A 24,798-nucleotide genomic window follows, 5' to 3' on the forward strand; every position below is an offset into this window, starting at 1 on the left:
TTTTTATGTTCCACCTAGTTATGCAATTAAGTAGTACATGGCTATTTTGTACAATTAAACATTGCGAAAATCTGCTGCCAGTTTGGAACACAGAGTATGATATATTAAACAACTTTTTATGCTAAACAGTAGACACAGTGAACATTGTATTCATTTAATTCCATTTTAATTAGTTGAATAATACTTTAAATGTGAATTTAGGCCTAACTAGAATGGCACATTATTTGAGGTTGTTTTCTTGCACATTACATATCTGTAACTTGTTGATGTTTTTCGCAAGAGGAAACGGCGTTATGTGTAGGCACATGAGTTGAGAATAACGTAGGTTTCCCAGTTTTCCATCAAAGCTTCTCAGTCACTAGTTAAAACCATTCTAGTGACACACAGATTCCAGGAACACCTCCCCACGTTTCCTCTTGAAGAGTTAACCCCAAGAAGCTCAGGGAATGCGTTCCAAACTTGGCTGAGGCCTGAGGCAGCGAGGAAAGGCGAGGGTCAGAAACTCCAATTCCACTGGCATATTCTGCTCTGTCAAGAGGCAGCCCGAAATTCCCAACCAGCTGCCTCTGGCCCTGGACCTTGGTCGCCACCCACACCGCTGAGGTGGGCCTCAGAGATGGAGCTGGGCCAGCTGGGGCCATCACGGTCAGCCACTCCCCTGTGGGCTTCTGGCCCCCCTTTTCCACAGACCTCCTCCCCACCTAACCGGGCTGGGGCTGAGTGAGACTGGAGTCTGGGAGGGATTCCCGAGGCACTTGAGCTGAGTTCCCAAGGATGCGCAGGGATGCATCATGGGAAAAGGGGGACCTAGGAGACTTCAAGGAGGAAGAACACGTGAAGGCCCTTCTTCGCACATGGCATGAGGAACACACACACAGAACTCCCTGTCCCTGTTCTCCTTGAGGCTTCTTCTGGTCCAGGCCTGTGCAGTGACAGGCCAAGCTCTGTCCTTGTTTCCCTAACCAGTCCCGTCTCATTCCCCCTGCAATTACTGCCCTGGCTTAGAGGGTCCCCAGCGGTCTCCCACTCTCCTCCCACCTCTGGTCTCCTTTCCTTCGCCTTCCCTGACTACTGAGTCCTGACTCTTGGATTGTGTCCCAAAGAAGATCTGTGGCCTGAGTCTACTCCAAAATCACTTCCCACCTTCTCTCCTGGCCAGGCAGACTTTCCTCCCCAGGGCCCAGATTATCAGCCTGACCTCCCCTCCCACTGTTCCCAGATGGGAACTCTGCACCAAGCCGGACCCATGCGACACACCTTGGCTGGGGTGTAGGAGGAGGGGATGGGGGCAATTGGCTCTTGCATTTGAGGGATCCCTCACCTCGGAGTCAGGACAGCCCTCACTGTTCCTAAGTGACAGCGTGGTTCATTCCATCTGGCCGACAAACACCCTTCCCAGTCCTCCTGCCCTTGAACCTCCAAGGCTCAGCTCCCATTCTTCCTATGTCACGTGACTCCTTCCTAGTGCTGCTTCAGACCCTCAGGATTAAAGGAGATGAGGCATGGGAGGGCTTAACAGCCAACGCGACAATAATAACAACAAATGCTAATTGAACACTTCCTCAGTATTTAGTACATTACATTAATCATCAAATTTAGCTCTCCAACATGCACAAATGGAGCTATTCCTAGTAACCCCATGTAGGATGGTTATGAGACAGAGACATACAGCCAGGTGAGGGAACCAGTCTCAGAACCCAGATGATCTGACTTCAAGGGTCTGTGTCTCTAACCACTACTCTGTCCTGCTTCCCCAGCAGGGGAATCAGCAAATAGTAAGCAATCATTATTAGTTGCTGCACCGAATCCCAAGGAATACCCTTCTTTTTCTTTGTTCCTGTTAGTTTCGAAATCTGGGTCTCCTGACTCACTGTTCAGTTTAGAATAACAGTTCATTTGAGCACTTTTTTTGCACCCAGATGGGCTGAGTGCCAATGGCAGGCTCAGATCCTGGCTTTCCACCTGGAGTCACTCAGGTCTCTGCCTTTGGGTTCTTGAATTCATTTGAACTCTGCCAGAAAATCTGCCAGTGGCCTTGGACTCAGCATCTGGCAAGCTTGGAGTCTGTCTTGGTGTCCCCAGGCACAGCATTGTGTTCACGGCACTCTGGGCATCAGGGTCCTGACCACCCTGCTACCTTCGGCTGCACTGCCTCTTCCCCCATTCCCATGTTGGTTCCCCTAGCCTCAGCTGCATCTGACTCTAACCCCTATCATCTTAAAATCCCAGCATGCCTTAGGCCTTCAACAACTTGAATTTGGCCCGTATTGAATAAATGGTTTGATGAAGGTAGCAACAGTGCATAAGGGCTGCACACAAAGCTGTGTGTTGTCAGACGTCACTGGGAGAGAGCCTACCATGGTCACAGATTGAGCTCTAGCGTGGGGAGAGCCGTGCCTTGCTGTAGGCTGTGTCCTCACTGCCCCTACATAAAACCAGCCACCACAGACCCCGTGTGAGGTGTGCTTCCCATATGCCAGGCAGAGTGTTATGGCTATTTTCAATTCCCAAACCAACTCTGCAAGTTATATATTACTATCCTAATTCTGCAGAAGAAGGCTGCAGAGGATATAGAAGACACATGTTGTTTTTGTCTGTTCAGAGTCCTTTTTTTTTTTTCTCCTGGTAATAGCACCTTGATTTTCCTGCGTACCCACCCCTTTCCATCCTTGTGGACTTACTGGACTACATTCAAGCCCTTCCTTGCCTAGCGATAGGCAAGTGACACAAGCTGGGCCAACCGGATTCTCTCTCCCTCAAGTCTGAATGTTGAGAGGAGGGAGACAGAGATGGAAAATGATTGGATCTGGTTCATCCGGGCAACATTAAGTCCTACAGCCTGGATCCTGGGGCTGCTTAGCCCTCATCCATTCCAAGATTCGTTGCTCAGCCTAGCTTTCATTCCCTAAGTGACGCAAATCCTCCTCACATGGCCAGAGTCAATTCCTGTTGCTTGAAACCAAGAACCCAACATGATAGAGGGATGGCCATTCATTCATTCATCTAGTGGAGAGGTCCCGAGCACCTTCTCTGTGTGTGGTGGTGGGGGTACAGCGGTGAGGAGGGCGAAGAGAGTTTCTGTAATCAACAAGGGTGGTCATTCACTCCACTCAGGGTTATGTTTTAGACCAAGAAACTTGTCCTGGGTCTTGCACAGGACTATGCCATGGCTTACTGAGGTTCAAGATAGGTTGTCACACATTTGTACTATTTTATAGATCTGTGTGCTTTGTCCACACATTGCTGGAGGATCAGTCAACTGATAGTTTCCTCCACCTTGGCACTAAACTGTAGCGTGCATAAGTGCCAGGTATCTGAGACCATGAGAACAATTTCCTCAGAAATTCCTCCATCCATTTGGCCAATCCATTTTTTCTTGGGGACTTGGTGAGGGTCAGATTTTTAGGAGTCAAAAGAGACCCCAATGGCGAATCAGGAGACATGGCTCAATTTGTGGATTTATCACAACATTCCATTGTGATGTTGGACAAATTGGTTGTCCTCTGTGAGTCTCAGATTCTCTTTATGTAAATTGAGAAATTGTTCTAATGATCTCTAATGCCATTCTGCTTTGATGTCTTCTAAACAGCTTCTGTCAAAGGGAAGCCCTCAGATGAAAAGAGAAAAAAGGCTCCCTCTCCCTGTGATTTGAAGGTTCTGAATGGCATAAAAAGAGTTAAGCTTTGCAGCACTTTGCAACATTGATAAAAATGTGTGTACTTTAATTTCTAATAAAAAAATCAAGCATGTATGAATAGCAATAAAATTGCTCAAAAATTGTTCAAATTGAAGGGAAACAATTGGAAATGGATTTGGAAATATAATGTTTAGCTAAGCAAGCTATAATGTTCTGTTATTTTAATCAGCATTGTAAAGTAATTTAAATAATGCAAGAAGAGACTTTTATACTTTAATATATAATCACTTTTTTTTTCAATGCATTCATCAAAAGGCATTTCATGTTAATGATTCTATGGCTGACGACAGGCACTGGCAATAATGGTCTCTCGTCTGCTCCCAGCTTATATTTGGAGCTTTTTAGATTTAACTTTTTTTCTGCTCTTCCCTAAGTCTTAAAGGAAAATTCCTGTAATTTTGGAAGAAAACTGGTGTTACTAAATGTTTCAAAGAGAAAAATATTTTTAAAAGGAAATCTAGAACACTCCCTCCATGCGATTTCTTCTGTAGCACCAGAAAGTTGGAACAGAGCTCAGGGGTCATCTGAACAGCTCACCTGCTCCCAGACCTTTGAATCCCAAAAAACATGAACGTGTCTTTTCCTTTAAAAATATTCTCCAAAGACAGGTGGGATTCTCTCACTCCATGACCATTTTTTCTGCGATAAATAAATACCAATTGATAGTTGAAGATTTTGCACGAGTAAATGGCAAAGAAAGATTCCTTCCTATTACTGAGTTTATGTCTACTATTATCAAATGATTTTTTTGGAAAGCTAGTTTTAAAGAGTCACTTGAAATATTCTTGCTGCATTCTAAATCTTTATCAAGTCCCCATATCCTCTGGAGAGAAGGGCATATAAGAAAGTTGAAGGGTTCAATGCCAGCCTCTGAATGGTGAAGGTAGATCTCCAAAGATTATAAGGCCTGCCCTTGCCCTTGCAAGAACCCTCTTTCCTCTCCAAATAAAATGCGTTTTTTTGTGTCACCTGCCTTGCTTCTGCCCATATTGGTACTTGTTCAGTGAGGAAAATCCATCCACCCATCCATCCATCCATCCGTCCGTCCGTCCATCTCTCCAGAGTTTCCCCACAATAAGAATAAGACTTAGCCCTAGATGTGTCTTTACAGCCATCTGAATTTCCAAACTGAAGAGCTCCTAGTTTGACTGTCCAGAAATATTTTTGGAAAGGCAGCCTAGTTTTTATCAGCTAAGCCTGAGACAGTGGAGTTGGATTCAAAGCGCTAAGGAGCTGGGGGGAGTTGGCAGCCAGGTGGGAGGAGGGGCCCAGGCTGGGGGCCCAGGAGCCTCTGTTTGGGTTGAGTCTGCCCCAGATGGAGGGTCTGGCAGTCGTTCCTCTCTTTGGGCTGGGTAGCGATAGATTGGAAACACATGGCAGACTACGGGTTGGCGCTCGTAGCCACATGCTGCTCGCCGGGGTGGCAGGCTCAGCGCGAGCTGCTCGGTGGCAGGAAGGAAGGAGAGCTGCTGGGGTCCAAGCCCCGGTCAGAAGGGCTCCTTGGGTATACCCGACCTGAGTTCCAGGGGACATCTATGGCCCTTCAGGAAAAGAGAGATGAATCAAGGATGGGGGAAGCAGAGGCGGCTTAGAGTGACTGCAGAGACAGGGTGAGCTGAGTCCGGAACAGAGACAAGGGGGACAAGAGAGGAAACTTCTACTCACTAGTGCAGAGTCCCTAAAACTCTCTGTGCCTCGGTTCTCACACCTGTAAATGGCAAACCCTGTCAATTCCTGTATCATAGGCTGATTGTGAGAATTACATGAAATAACAAGGATAAAGCACCTAGCACAAAGCCTGGGGAATCGTGCCTTCTCAATACTGGACTTCCCAGGAAGTCCATGGGAAGGTCATCTTCAGTCTTGGTGAAGAGCAGAGAGTAAGTCATAGCTGTGAAAGGGCAGCTGTGTCCAGGAGCAACCCAAGGAAGAGACCAGAAAGCTCTCAGGGACCCTGCATCACTGGCCCACCTCCTAACCCCGACAGGACATAACTGCAGAGCCCAGGAAGGACTATAGTCCTCATGAGAACTCAAAGTATCCCAAATTCCATCTTCAAGCATCCTCACTGCCACGTCATGACAGAACCCACACCACCCAGCTTTTCAGACCCGCATGTTAACTCCTTCGTGTGGTAAGTGCTTACTGGGTCCCTGAGGGGTCGGGCTGGCTCCTGGTGTCCTGGGGAGGGAAGGGTCCTGTCTCACCCTGAGTAGGTTGTGACCTGTTGAGGAGAGGAGACACAAGTGCACCTTGCAGCCCCTGCAGGGCGCCAGGCAAGGCATGGAGCATGCCTTCCAATCCTGCAAAGGGCAGGAAAGATGAATTCAAACAGAGGCGTGGACAGCCAGTCGGCTGGGAAAAGCATTCCATTTTACTATCAATTAAGCAATGCGTGCTACAGCAACAATAAGTCAACATTCTGTCTCAAAACTTCCAAAGATTAAAAAGAAAAAACAACAAAAAACAGTCTACCCTTGGTTGGGGTAATTGTGAGAAAATGCTGGCAGGGGTGGCATTTGCTAGAACAGAGGTATATATATATATAGAGAGAGAGAGAGAGAGAGAGAGAGAGAGAGAGAGTGCGAGAGAGAGAGAGTTGGTGCATTTGATTTACACAATTTTGTTATCATATGCACTGACTTTAGAAATCTCCCTTTGATTTAAGATGAGAGTCCATCATAGAAGGTTTCTGAAGATAATTTAGCTATATATAATAACGGCCTTAAAAATGAGTAATATTTGAGCCAACAATTCCAAACCTGAGAATTTATCCTAGGAATATTAACATACATGTTAACAAATGTCTAGCACAACAACAGGCATCTCAGTGTCATATCTAATACAAGAAAAATTGGAATTTATCTAACAGTCCAATAATGATAGAGTTGATACAAAAGCATGGCATGCACAAACAATGGAATACTATTTGGCTATTAAATGCAGAGGAGCAGTTTCTTTTTAAATGGAAAAACGTTTATGAAAAAGTGTTAATGAAAAAAGTCACGAAACAGAAAATACAGTAAAATTAAAATGGAATAATGTTCTTTTTTAATAATATTCCTTTCTATCTAGCGAGCTAGCTAGCTACTTACCTGTCTATCAATTTTCTTTCTATCTACCTATGTTTCATCTATCTATTTATCTATGTATTTCCTGGAAAACACTATATGATACTGTGATATTGTTATTTCTCATTTCTAAATTTCTTTTTGTAAATTTGTAAAATGTTCTACATTAACTTATCTTTTTTTCTATTTTTTCTCAAAGATCATATTGGTTTTTATATTTAGAAGAAATGGCATTAGATGTTTTTTTCCATTAAAAATGGATTTCAGTGCTTTCAACATTTAATAGTGTAATTTGTTTTAAAAGAAGTAGTTTCCAACTAAAAAAAAAAAAAAACCTTGATCATGGCCATCCAGAGAAAGTAGAGGAAGTCCATGAGAGGGGGAGGCTGGCCAGGCTGGGCTGGGGGAAGAGTCACACATTGTGCTTCGTCCTCTTTCTAGAAGCTGATGGGTTAAAGACAGCAGTGGACACATACTGTGGCTCACATTAACTATTGCTGAGTTTATCCACAGATATTTGTTAAGCCCTCGTCAGAGAAGATTAGACCTAAGACAAGATGTCCCAGCTGTGTAGACTGCTTCTTTAGGTTATAGTTTATCTATCCCTTAAAAAAATTTTTTTCTATTAAAATGTAGATTTTCAGAATCAAATTGTGTGGCTTATCTTGCTGGCTTTGATTTCTCCACTATATTTTCCTCAAACTCCTAAAAACTGTTATGTCAACCTACTAAATACAATTGTAGGCAATGTACCATTTTCATATGTCCCAGAGACGTATCTCCTGATTTTCACTGCAGTGTTGTTTATGTCAACAAAGAGTTGGCTTGGTCTCTATTGACAGAAAAATGGATAAATAGAATGTGGCTTACATGGATGGTGGAATACCACGCAGTAATGAGAATGAATTAAGTTGGTGCCAAAACCAATGTTGGATGATAAAAAGGAGAAATAGATTCTATTTCCATAACATATTATCTATTTATATATTTATTATCTATTTATAGTAATATTATATATTTATAATAATGTATATAATAATGTATATATTTAGAAATACATTTTATTTCTAAAATATAGGAAAATACTACATAACTTTAATACAAAAATGCTATATTTTTTCATGAATAAAATATTCATAAATAAACATAGTGAAGAAGAACAGGAAAGCACTGCATTGACTACAAGATCATATGAATTAACATTCAGGTCTGACCATGATGGAATCAAGGGCATTGGACTTATCTTCCCACCGGAAACAACTGTAAATCTGAAGAAAAGTTATGAAGCAACTGTTTTCACACATTGGAGGGTTAGCAGCACATTTACCCAGTTTCTGCTGAGGGAGGGACTTAAACCTTTGTAAACATCATAGGGATGCAGTTGAGTCCTACATGTCAGGCCATACTTTAGGAGAATTAATCATTGTTCTTTTTCTAAATGTGCCATTTGTTGTTTGTTCCTTTTTTGTTTGTTTCCTTTCCTCTTTAGGTTTAATTGAGTATATTGTATTTATTTTATCTCCTCTATTGGCTTTTAAGCTTTTATTATTTTAGAGGTTAATTTAAAGATATTATGCATCCTTAGCTTATCACATTCTACCTTGCATTAATATTTGTCCATTTTACATATAATGAAGAACCTTCTAATAGTACACTTCTATTCACCTCTCCTTTGTGCTAAGGTTATCGTATATTTCACTTTTGTATGTTATAAACCCAATGCATTGTTATTATATCTTTTTTTTAATAGTTGATTTAACATGTTGTGTTACTTTCTGGTATACAGCAAAGTGATTCAGTAACGTACATATATTACTGAATTCTTTTTCATATTCTTTTCCATTATGGTTTATTATAGCATATTTAATATAGTTCCCTGTGCTATACAGTAGGACCTTGTTGTTTATCTGTTTTATATATAGTAGTTTATATCTGCTAATCCCAAACCCCTAATTTATTCCCCCCCCCACTTCCCGTTTGGAAACTATAAGTTTGCTTTCTATGCCTGTGAGTCTGTTTCTGTTTTGTAAATAAGTTCATTTGTATCCTATTTTAGATCCCACATGTATTTCTCTGACTTACTTCATTTAGTATGATAATCTCTAGGTCCATCCACATTACTAGAAATTACATTATTTCATTCTCTTTTATGGCTGAGTAGTATTCCGTTGTATATATATACCACAACTTTATCCATTCATCTGTTGATGGACATTTAGGATGCTTCCCATGTCTTGGCTATTGTAAATAGTGCTGCTATGAACATTGGAGTGCATGTATCTTTTCAAATTAGAGTTTTCTCTGGATATATCCTCAGGAGTGGGATTGGTGGATCATATAGCAACTCTATTTTTAGTTTTTAAAGGAACCGTCGTAGTATTTTCCATAGTGGCTACACCAATTTACATTCCCACCAACAGTGTAAGAGGGTTCCTTTTTCTTCACACCCTCTCCAGCATTTATTATTTGTGGACTCGTTAATGATGGCCATTCTGAATGGTATGAGGTGATGCCTCATTGCAGTTTTGATTTGCATTTCTCTAATAAATAGCGAAGTTGAGCATCTTTTCATGTGACTATTGGTCATTTGTATGTCTTCGCTGGGGAAATGTCTATTTGGGTTTTCTGCCCATTTTTTTTAAACATTTTTATTGGAGTATAAGTTCTTTACAATAGTGTGTTAATTTCTGCTTTATAACAAAGTGAGTCAGCTATACATATACATATATACCCCTATCTCCTCCTCTTGCATCTCCTTCCCACCCTCCCTATCCCACCCCTCTAGGTGGCCACAAAGCACTGAGCTGATCTCCCTGTGCTATGCGGCTGCTTCCCACTAGCTATCTATTTTACATTTGGTAGTGTATATATGTCCATGCCACTCTCTCACTTCATCCCAGCTTACCTGTCCCCCTCCCCGTGTCCTCAAGTTCATTCTCTGTCTGTGTCTTTATTCCTGTCCTGCCCCTAGGTTCTTCAGAACCATTTTTTTTTTAATTCCATATATATGTGTTAGCATACAGTATTTGTTTTTCTTTTTCTGACTTACTTCACTCTGTATGACAGACTCTGGGTCCATCCACCTCACTACAAATAACTCAATTTCGTTTCTTTTTATGGCTGAGTAATAGTCCATTGTATACATGTGCCATATCTTCTTTATCCATTCATCTGTCAATGGACACTTAGGTTGCTTCCATGTCCTGGCTATAGTAAATAGAGCTGCAATGAACATTGTGGTACATGACTCTTTTTCAATTATAGTTTTCTAAGGGTATATGCCCAATAGTGGGATTGCTGGGTCATATGGTAGTTCTATTTTTAGTTTTTTAAGGAACCTCCATACTGTTCTCCATAGTGGCTGTATCAATTTACTTTCCCACCAACAGTGCAAGAGGGTTCCCTTTTCCCCACACCCTCTCCAGCATTTATTGTTTGTAGATTTTTTGATGATGGCCATTCTGACTGGTGTGAGGTGATACCTCACTGTAGTTTTGATTTGCATTTCTCTAATGATTAGTGATGTTGAGCATCCTTTTATGTGTTTGTTGGCAATCTGTATATCTTCTTTGGAGAAATGTCTATTTAGGTCTTCTGCCCATTTTTGGATTGGGTTTTTTGTTTTTTCACATTGAGCTTCATGAGCTGCTTCTATATTTTGGAGATTAATCCTTTGTCAGTTGCTTCATTTGCAAATATTTTCTCCCATTCTGAGGGTTGCCTTTTTGTCTTGTTTATGGCTTCCTTGGCTGTGCAAAAGCTTTTAAGTTTCATTAGGTCCCATTTGTTTATTTTTGTTTTTATTTCCATTTCTCTAGGAGGTGGGTCAAAAAGGATCTTGCTGTGATTTATGTCATAGAGTGTTCTGGCTATGTTTTCCTCTAAGAGTTTGATAGTGTCTGGCCTTACATTTAGGTCTTTAATCCATTTTGAGTTTATTTTTGTGTATGGTGTTAGGAAGTGTTCTAATTTCATTCTTTTACACATAGCTGTCCAGGTTTCCCAGCACCACTTATTGAAGAGCCTGTGTTTTCTCCATTGTATATTCTTACCTCCTTTATCAAAAATAAGGTGACCATAGGTGCATGAGTTTATCTCTGGGCTTTCTGTCCTGTTCCATTGATCTATATTTCTGTTTTTGTGCCAGAACCATACTGTCTTGATTACTGTAGCTTTGTAGTATAGTCTGAAGTCCAGGAGCCTGATTCCTCCAGCTCCGTTTTTCTTTCTCAAGATTGCTTTGGCTCTTCAGGGTCTTTTGTGTTTCCATACAAATTGTGAAATTTTTTTGTTCTAGTTCTGTGAAAAATGCCATTGGTAGTTTAATAGGGATTCCATTGAATCTGTAGATTGCTCTGGGTAGTATAGTCATTTTCACAATCTTGATTCTTCCAATCCAAGAACATGGCATATCTCTACATCTGTTTGCATCATCTTTAATTTCTTTCAGCAGTGACTTATAGTTTTCTGCATACAGGTCTTTTGTCTCCTAAGGTAGGTTTATTCCTAGGTATTTTATTCTTTATTTGCAATGGTAAATGGGAGTGCTTCCTTAATTTCTCTTTCAGATTTTTCATCATTAGTGTACAGGAGTGCAAGAGGTTTCTATGCATTAATTTTGTATCCTGCTACTTTACCAAATTCATTGATTAGCTCTAGTAGTTTTCTGGTAGAGTCTTTAGGATTCTCTATGTATAGTATCATGTCATCTGCAAACAGTGACAGCTTTACTTCTTCTTTTCTGATTTGGATTACTTTTATTTCTTTTTCTTCTCTGTTGGCTGTGGCTAAAACTTCCAAAACTATGTTGAATAATAGGGTTGAGAGTGGGCAACCATGTCTTGTTCCTGATCTTAGTGGAAATGGTTTCAGTTTTTCACCATTGAGAACAATGTTGGCTGTGAGTTTGTCATATATGGCCTTTATTATGTTGAGGTAAGTTCCCTCTGTGCCTACTTTCTGGAAGGTTTTTATCATAAATGGGTGTTGAATTTTGTCAAAAGCTTTTTCTGCTTTTATTGAGATTATCATATGGTTTTTATCCTTCAATTTGTTAATATGGTGTATCACATTGATAGATTTGCATATATTGAAGAATACTTGCATTCCTGGGATAAACCCCACTTGATCATGGTGTATGATCCTTTTAATGTGCTGTTGGATTCTCTTTGCTAGTATTTTGTTGAGGATTTTTGCATCTATGTTCATCAGTGATATTGGCCCGTAGTTTTCTTTCTTTGTGACATCTTTGGTTTTGGTATCAGAGTGATGGTGGCCCCGTAGAATGAGTTTGGGAGTGTTCCTCCCTCTGCTATATTTTGGAAGAGTTTGAGAAGGATAGGCATTAGCTCTTTTCTAAATGTTTGATAGAATTTGCCTTGAAGCCATCAGGTCCTGGGCTTTTGTTTGTTGGAAGATTTTAAATTACAGTCTCAATTTCAGTGTATGTGATTGGTCTGTTTATATTTTCTATTTCTTCCTAATTCAGTCTCGGAAGGTTGTGCTTTTGTAAGAATTTGTCCATTTCTTCCATGTTGTCCATTTTATTGGCATATAGTTGCTTGTAGTAATCTCTCATAATCCTTTGTATTTCTGCAGTGTCAGTTGTTATTTCTCCTTTTTCATTTCTAATTCTATTGATTTGAGTCTTCTCCTTTTTTTTCTTAATGAGTCTGGCTAATGGTTTATCCATTTTGTTTATCTTCTCAAAGAACCAGCTTTTGGTTTTATTGATCTTTGCTATTGTTTCCTTCATTTATTTTTCCTTTATTTCTGATGTGATCTTTATGATTTTTTTCCTTCTGCTAACTTTGGGGGTTTTTTGTTCTTCTTTCTCTAGTTGCTTTAGGTGTAAGGTTAAGTTGTTTATTTGAGATGTTTTTGTTTCTTGAGGTAGGATTGTATTGCTATAAATTTCCCTCTTAGAACTGCTTTTACTGCATCCCATAGGTTTTGGGTCATCGTGTTTTGATTCTCATTTGTTTCTAGGTATTTTTTTGATTTCCTGTTTGACTTCTTCAGTGATCTCTTGGTTATAAAGTAGTGTATTGTTTAGCCTCCATGTGTTTGTATATTTTACAGATTTTTTTCCTGTAATTGACATCTAGTGCCATAGTGTTGTGGTCACAAAAGATGCTTGATACAATTTCAATTTTCTTAAATTTACCAAGGCTTGATTTGTGACCCAAGATATGAACTATCCTGAAAAATGTTCCATGAGCACTTGAGAAGAAAGTGTATTGTGTTGTTTTTGGATCGAATGTCCTATATAGCTCAATTAAGTCCATCTTGTTTAATGTATCATTTAAGGCTTGTGTTTCCTTATTTATTTTCATTTTGGATGATCTGTCCATTGGTGAAAGTAGGGTGTTAAAGTCCCCTACTATGACTGTGTTACTGTTGACTTCCCCTTTTATGGCTGTTACCATTTGCCTTATGTATTGAGGTGCTCCTATGTTGGGTGCATAAATATTTACAATTGTTATATCTTCTTCTTGGATTGATCCTTTTATCATTATGTATTGTTCTTTGTTTCTTGTAATAGTCTTTATTTTAAAGTCTATTTTGTCTGATATGAGAATTGCTACTCCAGCTTCCTTTGATTTCCATTTGCATGGAATATCTTTTTCCATCCCCTCACTTTCAGTTTGTATGTGTCACTAGGTTTGAAGTGTGTCTCTTGTAGACAGCATATATACAGGTCTTGTTTTTTTATCCATTCAGCCAATCTATGTCTTTTGGTTGGAGCATTTAATCCATTTACATTTAAGGTAAGTATCGATATGTATGTGCCTATTACCATTTTCTTAATTGTTTTGGGTTTGTTATTGTAGGTCTTTTCCTTCTCTTGTGTTTCCTGCCCAGAGAAGTTCCTTTAGCATTTGTTGTAAATCTGGTTTGGTGGTGCTGAATTCTCTTAGCTTTTGCTTGTCTGTAAAGGTTTTAATTTCTCCATCAAATCTGAATGAGATCCTTGCTGGGTAGAGTAATCTTGGTTGTAGGTTTTCCCCTTTTATCACTTTAAATATGTCCTGCCACTCCCTTCTGGCTTGCAGAGTTTCTGCTGAAAGATCAGCTGTTAACCTTATGGGGATTCCCTAGTATGTTATTTGTTGTTTTTCCCTTGCTGCTTTTAATATTTTTTCTTTGTATTTAATTTTTTTTTAAGTTTTTTTTTTCTCTGCAGTTGCATTTTTAATTAATTAATTAATTTATTTATTTTTGGCTGTGTTGGGTCTTCGCTTCCATGCGAGGGCTTTCTCCAGTTGTGGCAAGTGGGGGGCCACTCTTCATTGCGGTGCACGGGCCTCCCACCGTCGCGGCCTCCCTTGTTGAGGAGCACAGGCTCCAGACACGCAGGCTCAGTAGTTGTGGCTCACGGGCCTAGCTGCTCCGCGGCATGCGGGATCCTCCCAGACCAGGGCTCGAACCCGCATCCCCTGCACTGGCAGGCAGACTCCCAACCACTGCGCCACCAGGGAAGCCCTGTATTTAATTTTTGATAGTTTGATTAATTTGTGTCTTCGTGTGTTTCTCCTTGGATTTATCCTGTATGGGACTCTCTGTGCTTCCTGGACTTGACTATTTCTTTTCCCATATTAGGGAAGGTTTCAACTGCAAACTCTTCAAGTATTTTCTCAGTCCCTTTCTTTTTCTCTTCTTCTTCTGGGACCCCTATAATTCGAATGTTGGTGCATTTAATTTTGTCCCAGAGGTCTCTGAGACTGTCCTCAATTCCTTTCATTCTTTTTTCTTTATTCTGTTCTGCAGTAGTTATTTACACTATTTTATCTTCCAGGTCACTTATCTGTTCTTTTGCCTCAGTTATTCTGCTATTGATTCCTTCTAGAGAATTTTTATTTTCATTTCTTGTGTTGTTCATCATTGTTTGTTTGCTCTTTAGTTCTTCTAGGTCCTTTGTAAACATTTCTTGTATTTTCTCCATTCTATTTCCAAGATTTTGGATCATTTTTACTATCATTACTCTGAATTCTTTTTCAGGTAGACTGCCTATTTCCTCTTTGTTTGGTCTGGTGGGTTTTTACCTTGCTCCTTCATCTGCTGTGTATTTCTCTGTCTTCTCATTTTGCTTAACTTACTGCATTTGGCGTCTCCTTTTCACAGGCTGCAGGTTCGTAGTTCCCGTTGTTTTTGGTGTCTGTCCCCAGTGGCTAAGGTTGGTTCAGTGGGTTGTGTAGGCTTCCTGGTGGAGGGGACTGGTGCCTGTGTTCTGGTGGATGAGGCTGGATCTTGTCTTTTTGGTAGGCAGGACCACATCCGGTGTTGTGTTTGGGTTGTCTGTGATCTTAGTATGATTTTAGATAGCCTCTCTGCTAATGGGTGGGGTTGTGCTCCTCTCTTGCTAGTTGTTTGGCATAGGGTGTCCAGCACTGTAGCTTGCTGGTTGTTGAATGGAGCTGGGTCTTAGCATTGAGATGGAGATCTCTGGGAGAGCTTTCACTGTTTGATATTACGTGGAGCCAAGAGGTCTCTGGTGGACCAGTGTTTTGAACTTGGCTCTCCCACCTCAGAGGCACAGGCCTGACATGCGGCCAGAGCACCAAGACACTGTCAGCCACACGGAAAAAGAGATAAAGGAAAAAATATATATATCGGTGCTCTCAATGTCCACCACCTCAATTTTGGGATGATTCATTGTCTATTCATGTATTCCACAGATGCAGGGTACATCAAGTTGATTGTGGAGATTTAATCCGCTGCTCCTGAGGCTGCTGGGAGAGATTTCCCTTTCTCTTCTTTGTTCGCACAGCTCCTGGGGTTCAGCTTTGGATTTGGCCCTGCGTCTGTGTGTAGGTCGCCTGAGGGTGGATGTTCTTTGCTCAGACAGGACTGGGTTAAAGTAGCAGCTGACTAGGGGCTCTGGCTCACTCAGGCCAGGGGGAGGGAGGGGTATGAAATGCAGGGTGAGCCTGCGGTGGCAGAGGCCAGTGTGTCGTTGCAACAGCCTGAGGTGTGCCGTGTGTTCTCCCAGGGAAGTTGGATCACAGGACCCTGGCAGTGGCGGGCTGCACAGACTCCTGGGAGGGGAGGTGTGGAGAGTGACCTGTGCTTACACACAGGCTTCTTGTTGGCTGCAGCAGCAGCCTTAGCATTTCATGCCCGTCTCTGGTGTCCGCACTGATAGCCGCGGCTCGCGCCCATCTCTGGAGCTCATGTAGGCAGTGCTCTGAATCCCCTCTCCTTGCACAACCTGAAACAATGGTCGCTTGCCTCTTAGGCAGGTCCAGACTTTTTCCTGGACTCCCTCCCAGCTAGCTGTGGCACACTAGCCCCCTTCAGGCTGTGTTCACACAGCCTACCCCAGTCCTCTCCCTGGGATCTGACCTCCGAAGCCCGAGCCTCAGCTCCCAGCCCCCACCCGTCCAGCCGGCGGGTGAGCAGAAAAGCCTCTCGGGCTGATGAGTGCTGGTCGGCACTGATCCTCTTTGCAGAATCTCTCCACTTTGCCCTCTGCACCCCTGTTGCTGCGCTCTCCTCCGCGGCTCTGAAGCTTCCCCCTGCCACCCCCTATCTCCGCCAGTGAAGGGGTTTCTTAATGTGTGGAAACTTTTCCTCCTTCACAGCTCCCTCCCACTGGTGCAGGTCCTGTCCCTATTCTTTTGTCTCTGTTTTTCCTTTTTTCTTTAGCCCTACCAAGGTACGTGAGGAGTTTCTTGCCTTTTGGGAAGTCTGAGGTCTTCTGCCAGTGTTCAGTAGGTGTTCTGTAGGAGTTGTTCCACATGTAGATGTATTTTTGATGTATTTGTGGGGAGTAAGGTGATCTCCACGTCTTACTCTTCCGCCATCTTGAAGGTCTCCTTAGCCATTTTTTTCCTTTCTGACCAAGCACTGGGATCTCACTGTGATAACTACAGGCTGTATGTTACTTGATCGGGGTAATGTAGAATAATTACTGGCCCATTGCACTTCATTACACCACTGTAATTGGTGGCGGCTCGATGTTTCAGTTATAGCAGCTCTGAGAACTGAGCTGACATGGATACTGTGATAGGAATGATAGTGCGAGGGGACCCCCATTCAAAATGTCTGCCCATTTTTTTTTTTTTTTTTTTTTTTTAGAATTTTCTTTTTTTTTTTTTTTAATTTACTTATTTATGGCTGTGTTGGGTCTTCGTTTCTGTGCGAGGGCTTTCTCTAGTTGCGGCGAGCGGGGGCCACTCTTCATCGCGGTGCGTGGGCCTCTCACTATCGCGGACTCTCTTGTTGTGGAACACAGGCTCCAGACGCACAGGCTCAGTAGTTGTGGCTCACGGGCCTAGTTGCTCCGCGGCATGTGGGATCTTCCCAGACCAGGGCTCGAACCCGTGTCCCCTGCATTAGCAGGCAGATTCTCAACCACTGCGCCACCAGGGAAGCCCTCTGCCCATTTTTTGATTGGGTTTTTTTGTTGTTGTTATTGAGTTGTATGAGCTGTTTGTTTATTTTGGAAATTGATCCCTTGTCAGTTGCATCATTTTCAAATATTATCTTCCAGTCCATAGGTTGTTTTTTCTTTTTGTTTATGATTTCCTTTGCTGTGCAAAAGCTTTTAAGTTTGATTAAGTCCTATTTGTTTATTTTTGCTTTTATTTCTATTGCCTTGGGAGACTGATCTATGCAAATGCTTCTGTGATTTATGTCAGACATAGTTATCATTTTTAATTTAAACAGTCAAATGGTTTATAAAGAATCTATAAAAATAGAGAAATGTCCTTTAGATTTGCATTTTTTCCTCTTTTCCTTCTTTCATGTAGACTAGGTTTCTATCTGGTACCATTTTCCTTCAGCCAATTTTTCTGCGGGGGTGGTGAAATGGCTTACTGAATATACCTTTATTCTGGCCTCATTTTCCAAGAACATTTTCACAGGATATAGGATTCTAAGTTAATTTATTCTTATTTCAACATTGTAAATATGTCATTCCATTGTTTCTGATGAAAAATTAGCAATATGTATATATCTTTGTTCTCTTGTATGTAAAACGTTCTTTCATCTTTGGCTGCTTTTAAGATTTTTTTTAAATAAATATTTTCAGCAATTTGATTGTGATGTATCTAGGTTTAGTCTTTGTGCTTATCCTGTTTGTGATTTGCTGTTTCTCTAATCTCTGGGTGGATACTGTTCATTAAATTTGGAAATGTTTTAGTCATGATTTTTTTCAAATAATTTTTTCTATCCCAGTCTTTCTTACAATCTGATATCTCAGTTATACATATGTTAAACCATTTGATTAAACTATTTAGGTCTCTGAACCTCTATTAATTTTTCATTTTTTTCTTTCTTAGTGCCTCAGGTGGAAGAGCTTCTACTGACCTGTCTTCAAATTTACTGATTTTTCTTCTGCATTTTTCAATATGCTGTTAATCCCATCCACTGAAATTTTCCTTTCAAATATTATGTTTTTCTATTCTAAAATTTCTACTTGATTCTTTTTTAAAGTTTTCATTTCTCTGATGAGGTTTCCTATTTGTTCACTAATTATATCGAAAATTTCTTCAAGTCCATAAACATATTTATAATAGCTGCTTTAGAGTCTTTGTTTTCTAAATTCAATAACTGTGTTATTGTAGGGTCTATTTCTACAGAAAAGCTGTATTTTTTTTATAAGCCAAATTTTCCTTCTTCTTTGTGTATATAATAATTTTTTCATTGTGTGCTAGATATTATGAATGCTACATATTTGAGAATGTATTGAGCCATCTTCCTCTAAAGAGTATTGAGATTGGTTGATAGTTAATTTATTGGGAAATCAGTTTGATCATGTTAGGACTTGTTTTTAATCTTTGTTAGGATGGGAGTGGAGTAATCCTTATTCTGAAGTTGAAATATCTTACTCTAAAGACGTGGCCCTTATGGGATCCCAGTTGAATACCTGGAATGTTTACAGATGTTTCTCCATCCTGGCTGTCCAAAATTCCTATGACTCTCAGTGCTGTATGTCATATGAAATCTCCATTCAGTTCACATTCTCTCCTGTAGCTGTTTTTTTTTTTAAGGTCTTGCAAAGTTACACCATGTATGAACACATCCTTAGTATTCAGCCAAAAACTAAAGGAGACTTCTATGCAGATTGCTTGGGCTCCTTCTCTGTGAAGTTATTTCCTCCTCAGTATCCTGCCTTGTAAGTTCCAGCTATCTCAGCTGTCCCCACCTTCAATCAAATTAAAGGAAGGTATTTTCAGACTCAGTAAATAAGCAAGATCTAGCTATATGCCATTACAAGAGAAACACTTGAAATGTAAAGAGACAGGTGAAAAGTAAAAGAATGGGGAAATATGTACCATGCTGATAGTAAGCATAAGAAAGCTAGCATGGCTCTAGTACTCTCAGACACAGAGATTTTAAAAGAAAGGATATTATCAGAGTTAAAGAGACTATTTAATAATGATAAATGGGGCAATTCATCAAGAAAAATAGCTATATAAATATTATATATATATATATATATATATATATTATATAGACCAGATATCAAAGTTTCCAAACACAAGGAAAAACAAAACAAAAAAGAAAAGATAAACCCACAATAATAGCTAAAGATTTCAACACTCCTCTCTCAATAATTGGTAGAGCAAATTGATAACACCAGAAGATTTGATGAACACTTTTAACCAACTTGACCTAGCTGACATTCACAGAACATGACATCCAACAACTTCATAATACATATTTTTTCCTAGTGCACTTGAAACATTCACCAAGGTAGAACTTAAAATGGACAATAATACAAGTCTCCATACATTTCAAAAGATTAAAATCATAGAGCATTTTCTTTAATCACATGAAATTAAACTAGGAAATAAGTTGGGAAAATTCTTACATATCTGGAAACCCACTACACGCTTTTCAGTAACCTATTAGTCAAAAGAAAAAAAAACATAGAAAATGCTTAATATTTAAAAATAGTTGATAGTGAAAATACAACATATCAAATTTTATAGGATACAGCTAAAGCAGTACTTAGAGGAAAATGTATTGCCTTAATTAGAATTGTGTATAAATAAAAGAAAGGGAATAATAAAGGTAAGGGTAGACATCAGTGAATAGAAATTAACAAACAGTAAAGGCAATAAATAAAACAAAAAATAGCTTCCCTTAAAAGATTAACAAAATTGATAAACACCTAACTAGGCTAATTAAAAGCAGAAGAGAGAAAACACAAATTTCCAACGTCAGTAAAAAGCAGGTGATATCCCTAGACATATGTCATACAGACATTAAAAAGATAAGGTAGTACTATGAACTATTTTGTGTATATAATTTGACAGTTTTGATGGAGTTGAAAAATACATTGAAGGACACAAATTACCAAAATTAATACAACAAAGCACAAAAGCTGATTAGCCATATATGTGTTAAAGAAGTTGAATTTGGAATTAAAACCTTCTTACCAAAAGCACCCAAGTATCAGATGGATTCACTGGTAGATTTTATCAAATTTTAATAAAGAAATAATACTATTCTTACACAAACTCTATGAGAAAATAAGGAAGAAAGGAATATATCACAGTTATTTTGATGAACCCAGCTTAATACTAATACCACAACCAAACAAGGACATTACAAGGAATGCAAGACTGGTTTAACACTCAAAATTAATCTAATTTACCAGAATTACCTGAATAGAAAAGAAAAAATATCATATAATAATCTCAATAAATGCAGAAAATGCACTTGCTAATTTTCAGCACACAATCCTAAAAATAATCTCTTTGCCAACTGAGAAGGGACATTTCTTAATATGATAAAGAGTCCTCCCAATTCAACTCCTCCCATACACTACTGTGTATAAAATAGATAACTAATGAGAATCTACTGTATAGCACAGAGAACTCTACTTGGTGCTCTGTGGTGGCCTAAATGGGAAGGAAATCCCCCCTGCAAAAAAAAGGATATATGTATATGTATGCATGGCTGATTCACTTTGCTGTACAGTAGAAACTGACACAGCAGGGTAAAGCAACTATATTCCAATTTAAAAAATGAAAAGAGTTCTCCCTACTATCAAGAACAAAGAAAGGCTATTCCTTATTTCATTTATTCAAAATTATACTGGAAAGTCTAGTGAGTGCAAAAGGAGAAAAAGAAATAAAAGACATCAAATTTAGAAAGGAAGAAATACAGCTATCATTATTCACAGATGCAGAATTATACATGTAGAACTCCCCAAAGAATCTATAAATAATTAGAAATAGTCGTTACTTTAGCAAAGTTACTAGAGACAAGGTCAATATTGAAAAATCATTTGTATTTTTTCAGGGAACAATTGGAAAATGAAATTTTAAAATACTGTACATAATAAAATAAAAATACGTAAGGAAATAGGTGAAAGATTTCAACACTGAAAAGTACAAAAAAGTGCTGTGAGAGATTAAAGAAGACCTAAGTATTAAAGAGATGTATCATGTTCATGAATTGGAAGATTCAGATTGTTAAGATAGCCTATATCCCAACATTGATTCAATGCCATACAAAGCAAAATCCCAGCAGACTTTGTTGTTGAATTGAAAAGCTGAATCTAAAATTATATGGCAATCTGAAGGACCTAGAATAACAAAATGCAATATTAAAGAAGAACAAATTTGGATGACTTACACTACCTGGTTTTAAGACTGCCTATTAAACTACAGTAATCAAGATGGTTTGTATTGGTGCAAAATAGAAACATAGATTAAGGGAATGGAATAGAGTCCAGAAATTGATTTACACAATAGATTTTTGACAAAATCTGCAAGACAATTCAACAGGAAAAGGACAATACTTTCAGCAAATGATGCTAAACAAGGATAGCCATAATGAAAAAAAAAAAAGTTCAAAACTTACCTGACACCACACACAAAAATTAACTTGTGGTAGATTTTTGCTCTAAATATAAAATCAAAATCTATAAAGTTCTTAGAAATAAGCCTAAGATAATATCTCATTGACCTTCGGGTAGTCAAACATATCTTAGTTATGATATAGAAAACATAAACCATAGCCTGAGTGTTTTAGCTCAGGCTGCCATAACAAAATACCATAGACTGGGAGGCCTAAAAAACAGAAGTTTATGTCTCATAGTTCTGGAGGTTGGAAGTCCAAGATTAGGGTGCCTGGATGGTCAGGCTCTGATGAGAGCCTTCTTCCTGGCTTGCAGATGGCTCTCTTTTCACTGTGTTCTCACATGGATGAGAGAGAGAGAGTGTCTCTTCCTCTTCTTATAAGGGCACTGATCCCATCATGAGGACCCCAACCTCATGACTTCATCTAGCCCTAATTAACCATTCAAAGGCCCCATTTCCAAATACCATCACATTGGGAGTTAGGGCTTCAACATATGAATTGTGGGTGGGGGGGGTAGGGTGTACAAAGTTCAGTCTGTAACATAGAAAAAATTGATAAATTAGACTTGATCCAAATCAAAAGCTTCTGTTTACAAAAGACACCATTAAAAATGAATTGATACAATAAAATTCTACTCAGGAATAAAAAGGAGTGAACTATTGATATACATAGGAGCTTTGATAAATCTCAAAGAGAGGCAGAGTAAAAGAAGTCAGCCTCAAAATGTTATATACTGTATGAGTCCATTTGTATGGCACTCTCCTTGATAAAAATTAGAGTGACAGAGGACAGATCAGTGGTTTCCAGAGGTTAGGAGTGGGGAATGTGTGACCACAATGGATAGCAGTGAAAGAGTTTTGTGAGGTGATGGAATGGTTATATCTTGATTGTAGTGGTAGTTACATGAATCTATATGTACTTTAATAGTCATAGAACTGTACATCAACAGAAGTCAATTTTACTGCATGTTAATAAAAAATATAAGTAAGTGACAACTAGACTGGGAGAAAAGATTTTGCAATATATATATATATCTGGAAAAGAACTAGTGTTTAGACTATATAAGGAACTCACGCAAATCAATAATAGGAAGACAACTCAATAAAATATGGGCAAAACTAGTGAAAAAATATAAAGGAAGCCATTGGAATGACCAACAAGCATAGGAAAAAGTGATCAATGTCAGTAGGTACTAGCGAAATGCAAATTAAAACCATATTTGGAGAAGTGTACATACTCACTAGAATAACTCACTAGAAGGCTTAAAATTTAAAAGACAGTCACTGCTAAACATTGGTGAGGATATGGAACAAGCAGATTGTAGAGCTCTCACACACTGCTGATTAACTGTAAAATGGTGTAACCACTTTGGAAAAGTTTGGTAGTTTCTCATGCAATAAACATACACTCTATGACATAGCAATGCCACTCCTAGGCATTTACTCAAGGGAAATCAAAATATATATCTGCAAAAGATTTGGGCAAAAATGAGAACAGAGACTTTATTCTTAATTGCCCCAAATTGGAAGCAACCCAAATGTCCAACAAAAGTGCCACAGATAAAACAATTGTGGTAGAGCCATACAACAAAATGCAACTCAGCAATAAAAACGAATAAACTCTTGATATCCACAACAAACAGAAAATCACAGAAATATTGTGCTGAGACAAAGAAGCCAGGCAGAAAGAGTACATTCTGTAGGATTCCATTTATATAAAGTTCTAGAATAGACAAAACTAACTTATGGTAATAGAACACAGAACAGTGGTTGCTTGAGTGGGTGGGAAGGCAGGCACTTGCTGGCAAGGAGCGTTAGGCAACTTTCTGGGGTAATGGAAATCTTCTACCTCCCAAAAGGGATGTGGATTACACCCGTGTTTGCATTTGTCAAGATACACCCAGCCGTACACTTATGTGCATTTTGCTGTGTGCAAATTTTCCTCTATTAAAAAGAAAATAATATGTGCTTGTAGGGAAAATGGTCTTAGGAATTCAGGGAGGAGAGAGAGCTAATTATACAATAAACACACACACAATGGCCTTGCCTGGACTTGCCGCGCCAAGGCACCCAGCCCTGAGCTGGCCCAGCCGCTCCCCAGCTCCCCTCTCAGCTTGTCCTCACCCTTACCCCAGTGCCATCCTTCTTCCTGGCCACCACAAGGGGATTTAGCAAATCACTCCTCCACTCTGATTTCCCCCTCTTATTTGGCATCGCTCCTTCATTTCAGTTGCCTCTCCTAAGTTGCTGGGAGGCCGGGAAGGGGGTTGGGAGGCGTGAGGAAGAAGAGATGGGTGGTCTTTTCCTGCTCCCTCAGGTTGGCCTCTGACTGTCCGGAAGATGGGCTCTAAGCCCAAGTAGCTGCGAAGAAGTCAGGTGGGCCCCAAGCGGTATGTGAATGCTGATGGGAACAAGTCTTGCAGGGCGCAGGGGAGAGGGAGCTGGTGCTTTCCTCGCCGTGCATGCTTGTCTCCCTGCTTTTGTTTCTTTAAATATAAGATTTTTACCTTTAAACTCCAGAGACTCAGAAAGATGTCCCTGTCGCAGGAGCCTGCAGTTCTGAGGGTCAGCTCACCCAATGACTGTTCCATGGGCACAGAGCCTGTAACTCAGCCAGGGCTCTTCCTTAACCCTTTGGAAAAAAAAAAAAAAAAAGCAAAGGAATGCATTTTTCCTTCCCCCTTCTCATCCTGCTCTACTGACCTTTTGCTTCGCTTTTCGCTAATGTCATTTTCACTCTTGGTTGGGCTTTCTCGACAGTAAGGAAGACTTCTTTATGAAGCCGTGGTGATAAACTAGGGTCATGCATTCATTCACATGGAGGAAGCCACTTCATCAGCCCCTACTCCAATATCAAATACCTCTAATCTCATCAAGAAAACAGCAAAACTGCAAAGGGCCCTTGTTAATCCTGTCACTTACTAGCTCACTGGATCTTGAAAAATGCAGTTTAATTAGCAAAATAAAAGAACTTAATCTTTCTCCGTATTATTCACACAACTAAAAATATGTGCGTCGGCTGAAGATAAAAATAAATTGCACAGGACTACTAACCAAACACAGGGGTGGGGGAAGGATGAGGCTGCAGTCACCCTGATTGGAGGGAATGAAACAAACCCTAGGCTTTCTTAGGACCTCATAAAAACAGCACTCCTTTCTCCATAAATACCTCACACATGCTTAATATAAAGAAGAACAATTTTTAGGC

The sequence above is a fragment of the Balaenoptera physalus genome (genome assembly GCF_965194825.1).
Source record: "Balaenoptera physalus genome assembly, chromosome: 19".
Lineage (NCBI taxonomy): Eukaryota > Metazoa > Chordata > Mammalia > Artiodactyla > Balaenopteridae > Balaenoptera > Balaenoptera physalus.